The following is a 12781-nucleotide window of genomic DNA, read 5'->3' as shown; positions in this document are numbered from 1 at the left end:
GCTTAGAGTAATAGTATTCATATTCATTGAAAATTATCCTTATGAAAACGCGTGGAATAAATGAAAAATCGGCTTAGGAATTATTCTAGGATTTTATGGGAAAATGTCGAAACGGAAAAACCCTGGAAAAAATGTGGAAGCGTTGGAGTGCTCTATGATTTTTGGACTAAATTCTGAAGAGATTCCTCTAAGCAGCCATTGAAAAAACACTAATAGCATCTCTGGAGAAATTTCTAAAAGTATTAAAAAAATCACTGGAGAAATTATTCACGAGATCTAAGAAAAATATCATTAAGAACTTGTGGAATAGTCGCCAAATAGTTTTTGTAGGTTTCTTTGGAGCCTCTAGAATTTGGCATCAGAATTCACTGCAAGCAGATAAAAAAAGTGATTTTAGAGATAATTATTATTGAAATAGATAATTTGAAGACCATAGCCAAAAATAAAGACTTGTATTGAAATAGTGATTAAGACTCTAAAAGAAAATTTGCTTACTTGAGAAATGTACTATTTTTCGTGCCTGATGTAATGTTTGCCTACAAAGTTTATTATTTTCGTATAATAGGCGAGAAACAAAAAAAAAAAGTTTGATTGAAGAGATTTTGTGTCACAAAACCGACATATTCTACCATCTATTACTGTTTTAAAATAATTTCCCTGAGGGTTCTATCCCGTTAGGCCGAATGCCGTTAGGCCGAATGCCGTTAGGCCGAAGGCCATTAGGTCAAATGCCGTTAGGCCGAAAATGATCGATAGTTCTAATGGATCTAGAAGCGCACAATATCCGCTGTGAAATGTAACTAGAAAGAACAGCCTTCGATTAAAAAAAGGAAAAAACCACTAATGAATGTGGTAGCCATTTTAAATGGTAGTAAATGATCAAATATGATTTCGGCCTAACGACCCTTTCGGCCTAACGGCATTCGGACCAAACGACCTGCACCTGGTTAGTTGTCGTTGGTCATTTTTTGACGAAGCCGTGCTGGAATTCCGAAATTATTGAGATAGATGCAGCGTAGAGAACATTGTGAACTAAACCTTCAAAAATTTTAGCTACGGAGCATAAAATTGAAACCCAAAGCTGAATATACATCTTGCCGCGAAATATCGAAAGGCGCGAGATTCAGATCGTAAGTCGGTCATTTTCTGAGGTTGTCCGATGAAAACGTTGGTGGATTCGAACTGTATACGTTCTTAAAGCAGTCGGCAAACATATATGTTGAGTGTGCTGATAAAAATCTCGCGTTTAGTATGATACAAGCGTATCTGCAGTAATCGATTTCTCTTCGTCGATTTTCTCTTTGGATTAGTACACGAAACTCAATCGATTTTCGTAGCATTTTACTATACAACATCACGAAGGATGATGTGTTTTTTCTACTGAATCGGAAACAGCAGTCTAAAACAGTCGCAATTTCAGGTTATTAGCTAAAGATAAAATCGATGAAGAGAAATCGATCTTTGCAGTTACGTTTTTATGATACTGAACGCGCGAAATGCTTATTAACAGATTTGTCTTAAAATCTGAACAGTGAAAGAATTTTAAATGTAGAGGACTTGAATCATAAGGAGTTGACCATTATGTGAAGATATTTGAGTGTTTCTCTTAAAAAATCGCTATAAAAAGTCTAGTGTTAGGAATATGAATCGTATTCGGTATTGTATGTATGTATGTATGTAGATAGCCACCATCCTTGCTTGAGTCTTGCTCTGCTTGCGGCTCCACTCAACAGTAAGGTCAAATTTCACTATCGATCTGCATTCAACATACCATTGTATGAAGGGCCAAAAGGGGGGTGGCGGACCCGTAAGCAGAGACACTTACGCGAAACCCGCGGGAAAAGGAGAATCTCCTTCCAACAGTATGATCCAACAGATTGAATATTGAAATTTGCAGTACTTGTCGAGCTTTCCACGGGATGGTTTGTTAGAAGAAGGGCGCGTCAAATGTTTTACAACTGTTGGAGAGAAAAGTATTAGTCGCGAACGATTAACATTTTTCCTCCTGACTCCGATTGGCACTCCACTTCATTGTCCAGTTGTAACTTCAATGATGCCCTGATGCTCCCTCCCTTCCCAATATATGGTTTATATAAAGCAATATGATGTGATATGATACAATATAATATAATATAATGAATAATATAGAGCAATAAATTATAATACAATATATTATAGTGTGATATAATATAATATAATAAAATGTAATTCAATACAGTCAGCTCTCCCTTAATCGATAAATACTGAAAATAGGAAAGTATCTGCTTATTATGAGTTGAAAACAAGCTTTTTTAATTCGCCAATTACATTAAGTTTAGGGGATATCGAATAAAGGAAAGTTGACTGTATAACAATATGATATACACAGTACAATATAATATGGTATAATCACAATAAAATGTAACATCAACCAATGTATTACATTGTAGAAAATCCAGTATCATGGATGTCCATCTGACCAGTGTCCTCGATTGAATGGTTAACATAAATAATTCTCAATTTAAACAAGGTGCAACAAGTATGCAATTTTAAAAAAGAATTTATGGTCTCCGTCCATGTTCCACATTGTCCTGAAGAAAGATCATTCAAAAAAAAAAAAAAAAAAAAAAAAAAAAAAAAAAAAAAAAAAAAAAAAAAAAAAAAAAAAAAAAAAAAAAAAAAATCGCGAACGATAACATTTCTACTCCTGACTCCAATTGGCCCTCCACTCCATTGTCCGGTTGTAACTTCAATGATGCCCTGATGCTTTCTCAATACATGGTCATATAATATAATATTTATTATACAATTTAACATAATATATTATAATACTATTAATTACAACAGATTAAAATATAGTATAAAAAACAAGGTGATATAATATAAAACAGTATAATAAAATATAATATAAAATAATATAATATATGACAGTACAATATAATGTAGTACAACACAATACAGTCAACTCTCCCTTGACGGACATCAAAAGTTTCATAGAGCTGTGAGGTTTTAAGATTTTGACCCTAGGCTAGTACATCTCGTTCATTGTATTTTGTCTTTTGTCCATACCTAGAAGTTTTAGTTTTCGTTGGCTATCATTTTCATCGATGTTGCACCTATCCTGGAGAGATATATATTACAATTTGTACAATTAATCATTTTGTCTTTGAATGAAGTATGTATGTATGTATGTATGTACATATGTACAGGGTATGGTTTGGTTTGAGAAGGGCGCGTCAAATCCATTGCAATTGTTGGAGATATGCACCCATCTACAAGGATGTTATAGTGCATTCTCCTAAACTCCGGTTGGTACCTCACTTCATTGTCCAGCTTCAAATTCAATAATGCCCTGTTGCCCCTCCCAATTGCCAACCTATTATGTATGTATGTATGTAGTATGCATGCGGCTCAACTTAACAGTAAAGCCAGATATCATTATCAATCTGAATTCAACATACCCTTGTATGAAGGACCAAAAGGGGTTGCGGCGGACCCGTAAGTATATACACTTGCGCGAAACCCGCGGGAAATAGAGAAAGTATCATAAAATTTGCAATAGCTATCAAGTTTTCCACGGGATGGTTTGTTATGAGAAGGGCGCGTCAAATCCATTACAACTGTTGGTAATAGAAGAACCCATCTACAAGGATGTTACGATTACTTCAACTTCTGTCTCCGGCTGGCACTCCACTCCATTGTCCAGCTGTAACTTAAATGATGCCCTGATGCACCCTCCCAAAATTAAACTTGTTATACGATTGAACCAATTAATCGATGCATAATTTTAATTTAATATAAAAGTTTTAAAATATCATATATGGAAACAAAAATATGCAGCAACTTGGAGATGTGACCTAGAATCCTCAAAGAAAGATTATTTATATACAAAATATAACACTAGATTTTTATGCTATGTTTTTGTCTTGCAGATACATCCTGAAAAAAAATATTAGAGTTACATAAATTGCAGCATACTTCCAGCGCTCAGAGGGAACTGTGCATATAATCTGAAAAAGAATTTGGAAATAATGGTTTGCATGACAAACTTAATCTAAGAATGTGATTTTAATTATAATGATTGATGATGATTTCCTTGCTGATGTGCTGAAAATTATAAATGCTTTTTAAATGTGTCTGGAAAGGGGGCTTGCTAAATAAAGTGCATGCTATATTTATATCGGCTCAAATATATACAAAAAATGGAATTCAATGCTAGAAGTACTTATACTGATATAGATTTGTGTTCCACGCTCATGGCAGCGAGTATCATAGCAATGGACTGATTCGCAAAGTAGTCACGAGGCAACTTCCATCCAGTAGGAAGTCTTCACTGCGGATTGTATTAAAAGAAAAAGATACACAACCTCAATGTTACATTGAATGGAAACACGGCCTACATTTGGTATGGTACATAGAAGGAACTCAAAGAAAAAAAATGTGGATAATTCCCTTGATGTTCAGAAATTAAAAATATTGAAGGTGAACAATGCTTTCCGGGACAGGCAGCTACATAATGAAAAACATACAAAAAATATAAACGAAACAATTGGTGCTAGTCGTGGAGCTTCACGAACTCTAGGAATATGTGGGATAGGAACTAATATATATAATACTAATATAATAATAATTATAATATACATAATGAATATAAGTATGAATAATAATATAATACAATATAAATATACACATATAATATCAACATAATAATAATACAGATAGGTAATACAAACAATATAATATAATATAATATAATATAATATAATATAATATAATTAATATAATATATATAATATAATATAATATAATATAAATTAATATAAATAATATAAATATATAATAATAAATATAATAAATAATACATTAATATATAATATAATTATATAATATAATATAATATATAATATAATTAATAATATATATATAATTATAATATAAATAATAATAATAATATAATATAATATAAATATAATATATAATATATATATAATATAATATAATATAATATAATATAATATAATATAATATAATATAATATAATATAATATAATATAATATAATATAATATAATATAATATAATATAATATAATATAATATAATATAATATAATATAATATAATATAATATAATATAATATAATATAATATAATATAATATAATATAATATAATATAATATAATATAATATAATATAATATAATATAATATAATATAATATAATATAATATAATATAATATAATATAATATAATATAATATAATATAATATAATATAATATAATATAATATAATATAAATAATATAATATAATATAATATAATATAATATAATAAATATAATAATATAAATATAATATAATATAATATAATATAATATAATAAATAAAAATATAATATAATATAATATAATATAATATAAATAAATATAATATAATATAATATAATATAATATAATATAATATAATATAATATAATATAATATAATATAATATAATATAATATAATATAATATAATATAATATAATATAATATAATATAATATAATATAATATAATATAATATAATATAATATAATATAATATAATATAATATAATATAATATAATATAATATAATATAATATAATATAATATAATATAATATAATACAATATAATATAATATAATATAATATAATATAATATAATAATATAATACAACATAATATAATATAATATAATACAATATAATATAATATAATACAATACAATATAATATAATATAACATAATTACATGCAGTCAAAATAACCGGGACTTTTAGTAATAAAATTTCACGGAAAACAACAAAAATACATACAATATTAAAAAATATAGTGCCAATAAAGTTTTACACAGTTCTTTTCTATTGGATGGTGAGCTGAAATTTATAGTAATTTATAAAATGTATACATCGTGTAAAAAACTATCGATTATGGCTCGTTGTCAAAATTGAACAGCCGTCCGCACTCCGCCGTATCTATTTCTACTAAGTGCAGCCAAAACCCTTGAAAAGAGACACATGAATACATATCAGTTCAACAAACACTCATCGTTACAAATCTTGTTTTATCGCGTACTGCTGCTCAGCTAAACACAGCTCGATACAAAAGTCATGCAACATAATTTTACTCGCGACTAAAACACACTCGTACACCTACACAACTATACACTCATTTGTCTCTCTCACAACAGAAATCCAATCGAAGGTACCTACAAATATTTCCAACACCACCACCATAACATACCAAGGGACCGATGCACGAGATCACTGGTTGACGTTTGAGCGGTGCCGTGTTATCTACGTGACCATGGAAACGAATGAATCCGGCACCGATCAATCGTCAAATTAGTGAACTCGTGCATTCGTCCATGGACCGATGCACGAGTTCACTAATTTGACGCTTGAGCGGCGCCGAACTCACTGGCCTCCATGGTCACACAAATAACACGGCACCGTTTAAACGTCAAACAGTGAACCCGTGCATAGGTCCATACGTGATAACATGCGCCGTGTCATTCATTCAGATTGTATGGAAATGAAATACGACCATGGCTGCCTGAATGAATTTGTGTAAACCGGAACAAACTCACCGAATTGAGATTTCCCATCATTCCAACGTTTGAAGCACACGCTTCTTCAATTTCCTTCCTCCACATTGTACACTGATACAACATGCAATGCTTTCTCCATTTGCGTGCTACCGCTCACACACACATTTGAACCACTTTCGGATTCAGTTCGACTCTCGTTTTTTTCTTTTCCATTCACACGGTGGGGAAGCAAACGTTCCTACCAAACAATCACTAGGAAGCCACTTGAAAATCACACTTTTTACTTCCAATATATTAGAATATTGAGTCGAATAATATACAGTTCACTTGGGAGAACTTATTAAAGATTCACACTTCACTCTTCGATTCCACGACCCTGTATCACATCCACAAAACAGAAGAAGAAACACATCTACCAAAAATAACTCGCGGAGAAAATAACATAGACGTCTACTCACGACGGCGTACCAAACCGAACTGAGTCGTATTCGGTATTTGAGACAAAACGGTATTTGCTTAGTATTGCTTTTACGGAGAAGTTTGGAACAACATTTTGATTCAAATGCCGAAAACTGTGTTTATTCTGTCTCATATTCCTTACACCTTTATACAAATTTTGCAAATAAATTTATCTGAGCTAGTTTTACTGACTAGTTTTAGAGAACCATCACTACTCCAGATGTATAAAACCGATTAAATAGTAGCTTAAGAAATCCCGAAAAATTCTTTCCTTTCCTGTTGTATTCATGTATTCCCTAACCATAAAACTTCCCCAAAATAACATAGTTTCTAAAATTAATACAAATTTTAAAATGTAAACAATGTTAAATAAGAAAAGATTTCGGCTCTGTTATGCCCTACGGCGCCCGAGCCTGCCAAATAAATGAGATAAGCAAAAAAAAACGATTAAAAGACCTTGAAATGTAATGGATCATTAAAATAACCAAAACGGCCGCTATGGAAAGCATAGATAGCGCCACCGTAGCCTTGTGTGTTTGACAGAACAGCAATGCTGTCACAATGTTAAATCCCATATACAGTGGCGCCTTTGTTTTGATTCGGTGAGCACTGACAAAAACTACCTTCAATAATCCATTGCAATCGACTGTCGTTTCCTGGTAATTTCATGACATATTTCAGCGAAATATTTCAACCAAATCGTCATACAAAAACCGAGTGTTAAGCATATTCCCTTGCTATCCAACTGATTTAGGTTTACTTTACTTTACTTTTGCTGGCTCTACGTCCTTCAAGACATAACCTGCGCCACAATGTTACGCCAATTAACTCGGTCCATGGCTGCTAACCTCCAGTTTCTCGATCGCCCCACACTTCCAAGATCCTGCTCCACTTGGTCAAACCACCTAGCTCGTTGCGCTCCCCTTCGTTTTGTACCGGCCGGATTTGAGGTGAACACCATTTTTGCGGGATTGTTGTTCGGCATTCTCACAACGTGTCCCGCCCATCGTACCCTTCCAGCTTTGGCGACCTTCTGGATACTTGGTTCACCGTAGAGTTGCGCCAACTCGTGGTTCATCCTTCTCCTCCATACGCCGTTCTTACATACACCGAAGATCGTCCTAAGCACACGTCGTTCAAAAAGTCCTAGCGCTTGCAGGTCCTCTTCGAGCATTGTCCACGTCTCATGCCCGTAGAGGACTACCGGTCTTTTCAGCGTCTTGTACATGGTACACTTAGTACGGAAGTGAAGTTTACCAGACCGCAAGGTTTCGGTTCGTTCAATGCACTTTTGACCAGATTGGTTCTTCTCCATTCTTAAGTAGGGTTTCCAATCACAGGGAGAATTTCCCGGAAAATGCGATTTCCCGGGATTCCCGATTCCCGGGAAATAACTTTCAGATTTCAGGGATTCCCGAGAAGTTTTATTGCAATATAAAGATCCGATCATCTATATCCTTCCTTAGCCGAGTGGTTAGAGTCCGCGGCTACAAAGCAAGCATGCTGAAGGTGTCTGGATTTGATTTCCGGTCAGTCCAGGGTCTTTTCGCAAAGGAAATTTCCTTGACTTCTCTGGGCATAGAGTATGATCGTAACTGCCACACGATATACGAAAGCGAAAATGGCAACTTTGGCAAAGAAAGCTTTTAGTTAACAACTGTGGAAGTGCTCATTGAACACTAAGTTGAGAAGCAGGCTCTGTCTCAGTGAGGGGGGGTAACTTAGGGACAACATTCAACAACCCAAAAATTCGCCTCAAGGATGGCATGAGAGCTAAACTTGTCTAGACTCTATTTAGTTCCAATCAAAATAAGTTATCTCTGATTTTCAACATTTTCGTCTGATCTGAATTTCCCAAGAACTTTTTTTGACATTAATCTTCAGAGAAGCGTACCGCGTCGGGCACATCCCCGCCCCCATTCGTTTCAAACCCACCTTTTTTGTCGCCTTAAATATAGCGAAATAGGAGGTGTGCACAATCAATGCAAAGACGGGCGGGACCGTTCGAGAAGATCTAAATTTTCAAGGTCGAAACGATTACTTCTGCTGTTTTTTCTGGTCGTGGTTGTTGTCGCCGTCATCATGTCAAGTGGGGCACGGTGTGCTGGAACACACATATTATCGAGCTTGCATGAACCTCCGATCTTTTTTCACTAAAAGTTAGCCTTGATAGTCAAAAGAAGCTTGCAGAATATTAAAAAATCTTTCATCGGCAAAAAATTGGAAAAAGACGATTTTTGTATTTTTACCCTTCTCCCATATATGAGTTCATAGGAGAATATTAGAGATACACTGATATGATGACTTTTAACGGCTTAATGATCAATTTGACATATCTTTAACATGAATGAATTCTTAGATGTTTTAAATTAAGCATCATTTCCTACATACACTCACACAATATGACCAGCCCATGGTGGTATGCCGTATTTTATATAATGGAAATTTCACTTTTCACTTCAGAAAAGCTCATACGAACGCTTTGTATTCTTTTTTCTGAATCAAATAAGTAATATTTTACGTATACGGTAAAGTTTTTTAATCAGAATAGAAATTCCCAGAAGTGGATACACATGGCAGTATAGGCTGTATTCATGTGCTTATACGCGCAAAAGTCTTGAGAGAGGGTTCACTATAACATGATTAACAGTAAACGGCTTATATAGCCTTAATGTGGTCTCAAGCTCATCGTGATACAAGTTTTGTGCTGTCACTAATCTACTCAAATGCAATGCGCACATTATATTTGGGGTTTGAAGTGCCTGATTTTGAGTAAAAGGGCTGGATTACTTCGGATCGACATTATGTCATCACTCCAATTATTTGTCATAGGATGAATAATAAATGTGGCGACGATGACAAATCGATCCAACGTAGTTCAGCACTTTTATTCAAGACTTCGCACATTTTTGCGAAATAGACACAACAATTTCAATATCCAACATGGACACATACATTTTAGTATCGTAAAACGAGGTATCTTTGAAAATGCGGCTAACTTTGATAGTGCGGGATCCGCAACGTACTAAACAAAATAACAAAAAATATATTATTCAGTTAAGCAAAACGAATACGAAACTAAGGGGTATCAGTGTGACACTTCACCTCTGAGCTGTTTTCGTGCCAATCGAGAGTACTTGAGGCTTTATATTCGAATATTTAAAAATGATGAGATTTTGGTACTTTCAAAACGCTCACTAAAAATCTGTTTTACTATCAGTATTTCATGAAACTATAATGAGTTCGGTACGTATGCTTGATGGCCTAGCTATAGTAGAACATGAATCCGGTATCAAACCTCATAGGGAAAAACAGTTTTACAATTTGGAATCATTTTCGTAATCAAAGTCACAAATTCCCATATAACATTAAAAGCCTAGAGGTATGCAACGCCTCATGTACTTTACGGGATTCATTCGATTTATACTCATTCATGTTCCAAAAACGATTGATTTATGGTGAATTCAATGTCGAAACATGATTATCGATAGATATCTATTCAGAGATATACTTTTATACCCATTATTATCAATTTATGATGGTGTTTATCATGTTTGTTTTGAATGAAAACCGTTTTAAAGATGTTTCTTGTTCAATAAATTCTGTACTTTAATTGATAAAATCTAATCCAGTTTCTCTTTTAACACTTCAGTCGTCGCGCTGTTGTATTCTGTACAACACTGGTGGAAAAACCTCGCTCTTCGTTCCCAACAGCAGCGTGGTGGTTCTGACGGTGGCAAACCGCGCGACGACTGGAAGGTTAACATTCTCCAAACCAATTCAAACTGTGATGATGTCAAACAATAGTTTGTTTTGGATTTTCATGTGCTTATCTACTCATTATCAATGTTACCCCATTACCAAAAACTGACTTTCGATTATATGAAAAACTATAGATTCATTAAGATCGAACCGTTATGCAATCTTTCATGTGCAATCGATAACTAACAAACCAGTGCTTGTTTTACAAATAAAAAATAAAATATTTAGATTTTCTCTAAAAAAAACTATCAAAGTTACCCCGTTTGATGGTATGTATTTAGTTTTAAGTATATGAATGTAATCAGGGATACGTTAATGATGTGAGATTTTAGCAAACGCACCCAACCAGCGGCTGCAAGATTTCCATTTAAATCTGCATGACAACTTTACAAGTATTATATAATATTGTTACTCATACAAGAATTATAAGACTATCATAGTTTTTTTTTTATTTTCACATCTTACATTTTCTGTATGGGGCCCAGATAGCCGTAGCGGTAAACGCGCAGCTATTCAGCATGACCATGCTCAGGGTCGTGGGTTCGAATCCCACTGGTCGAGGATCTTTTCGTAAAGGAAATTTTCTCGATTCCCAGGGCATAAGAGTATCTTCGTACCTGCCACACGATATACACATGCAAAAATGGTCAATCGGCAAAGAAAGCTCTCAGTTAATAACTGTGGAAGTGCTCATAAGAACACTAATCTGAGAAGCAGGCTTTGTCCCAGTTGGGACGTAACGCCAGAAAGAAGAAGAAGAAGATTTTCTGTATAAACCCTGTATATGTAACGATATTTTACAATATTTGTATGCGTTCTTGTTTTGGATGTAGACATACCGTATACAGGTTTACGTAGAATCTTCCTCCATCTTTCAATCAAAACAAATGTGAATAACAAGACCAGCTAGATGTGAACACACCATACAAAATTTAAACAGTACATTGCCCTATATAATTGTATGGCGGTTTATTTTAATGGTTGCATGTAATTATACAATTGTCTGTTATGTTAAAAAAGCTTCATGTTCAATAACGAACTCCAATGATTTCAATTATTCTGTAGAATAGGAAACATTGATTGAAACTTGATAAGTTGTAGTATGTTCACCTTAATAAATTTATGTAAAAATGCGATGTCGTTAATAAACGGCATACCACCATGGGCTGGTCACCTTGTGTGAATGTAGGTAGAAATTATGCTAAATTTGAAACGTCTTGTAATCGATTCGTGATCAAGGTATATCAAATAAGTCTTTGAGCTATTGAAATGCATCAAAATTAGTGTAACTCTAATATTCTCCTATGAACTCGAATATGGGAGAAGGGTAAAAATACAAAAATCGACTTTTTTCAATTTTTTGCCGATGAAAGATTTTTTAATATTCCGCAAGCTTTTCTTGACTATAAAGGCTAACTTTTAGTGAAAAAAGATCGGAGGTTCATGCAAGTTCGATAATATGTGTGTTCCAGCACACCGTGTGGGGCATTTGGGTGGTACACACTAATTTTGGATTTTACTTTTCGAGATTTTGTTTTGCGATTTTACAACAATAGATCTGATTTTGTAAATTTTTAATTTAAATTTATTAATTTTCCAAATCTCCTGATAAACTGTATTGATCAATGACCGAGTCTACCGACCTAGCTCAGCTGATGAAAAATTGGTAATTCGATACCCTACCCGCTCTCTTGCATTGAGCGTGTAGAAACGAATTTAGTCGGTCGATTTATGAGGGGAAAGAATATACGTACACATTACTTGATGGATATTTCGTTGCCATGCGAGGACGTATAGTGAATCATTTTATGTTCAGACTATGTCAGTCGTTAGCCAATTGATGCAAAAACGTGATTGTGTTATATAATGCTTGATCTTTCTTCGCCGCAGTTCATCTTGCCGGTACCGCGAGAGAACTATATTAGAATGAATGTGGTTGAATTGATGTGAGTGACCAACGTTTTTTTGTTGTCACATTGCCAAAACAGGAAACGGTTGCGCAAATTTAGGCGTT

General features: G+C 33.6%; 1 protein-coding gene across 21 annotated transcripts in view; it reads right to left on the bottom strand.

Annotated features, from left to right (window-relative positions):
• The window catches only part of LOC5577947 (proline dehydrogenase 1, mitochondrial), a 91680-nt gene that overhangs the window by 26775 nt on the left and 52124 nt on the right, over positions 1-12781 (bottom strand). The gene's annotated exons all lie outside the window — the stretch shown is intronic.

Source organism: Aedes aegypti, chromosome 3, assembly GCF_002204515.2.
Source record: "Aedes aegypti strain LVP_AGWG chromosome 3, AaegL5.0 Primary Assembly, whole genome shotgun sequence".
In the NCBI taxonomy this organism is placed as follows: Eukaryota; Metazoa; Arthropoda; class Insecta; order Diptera; family Culicidae; genus Aedes; species Aedes aegypti.
This window is presented reverse-complemented; position numbering and strand designations above follow the sequence as displayed.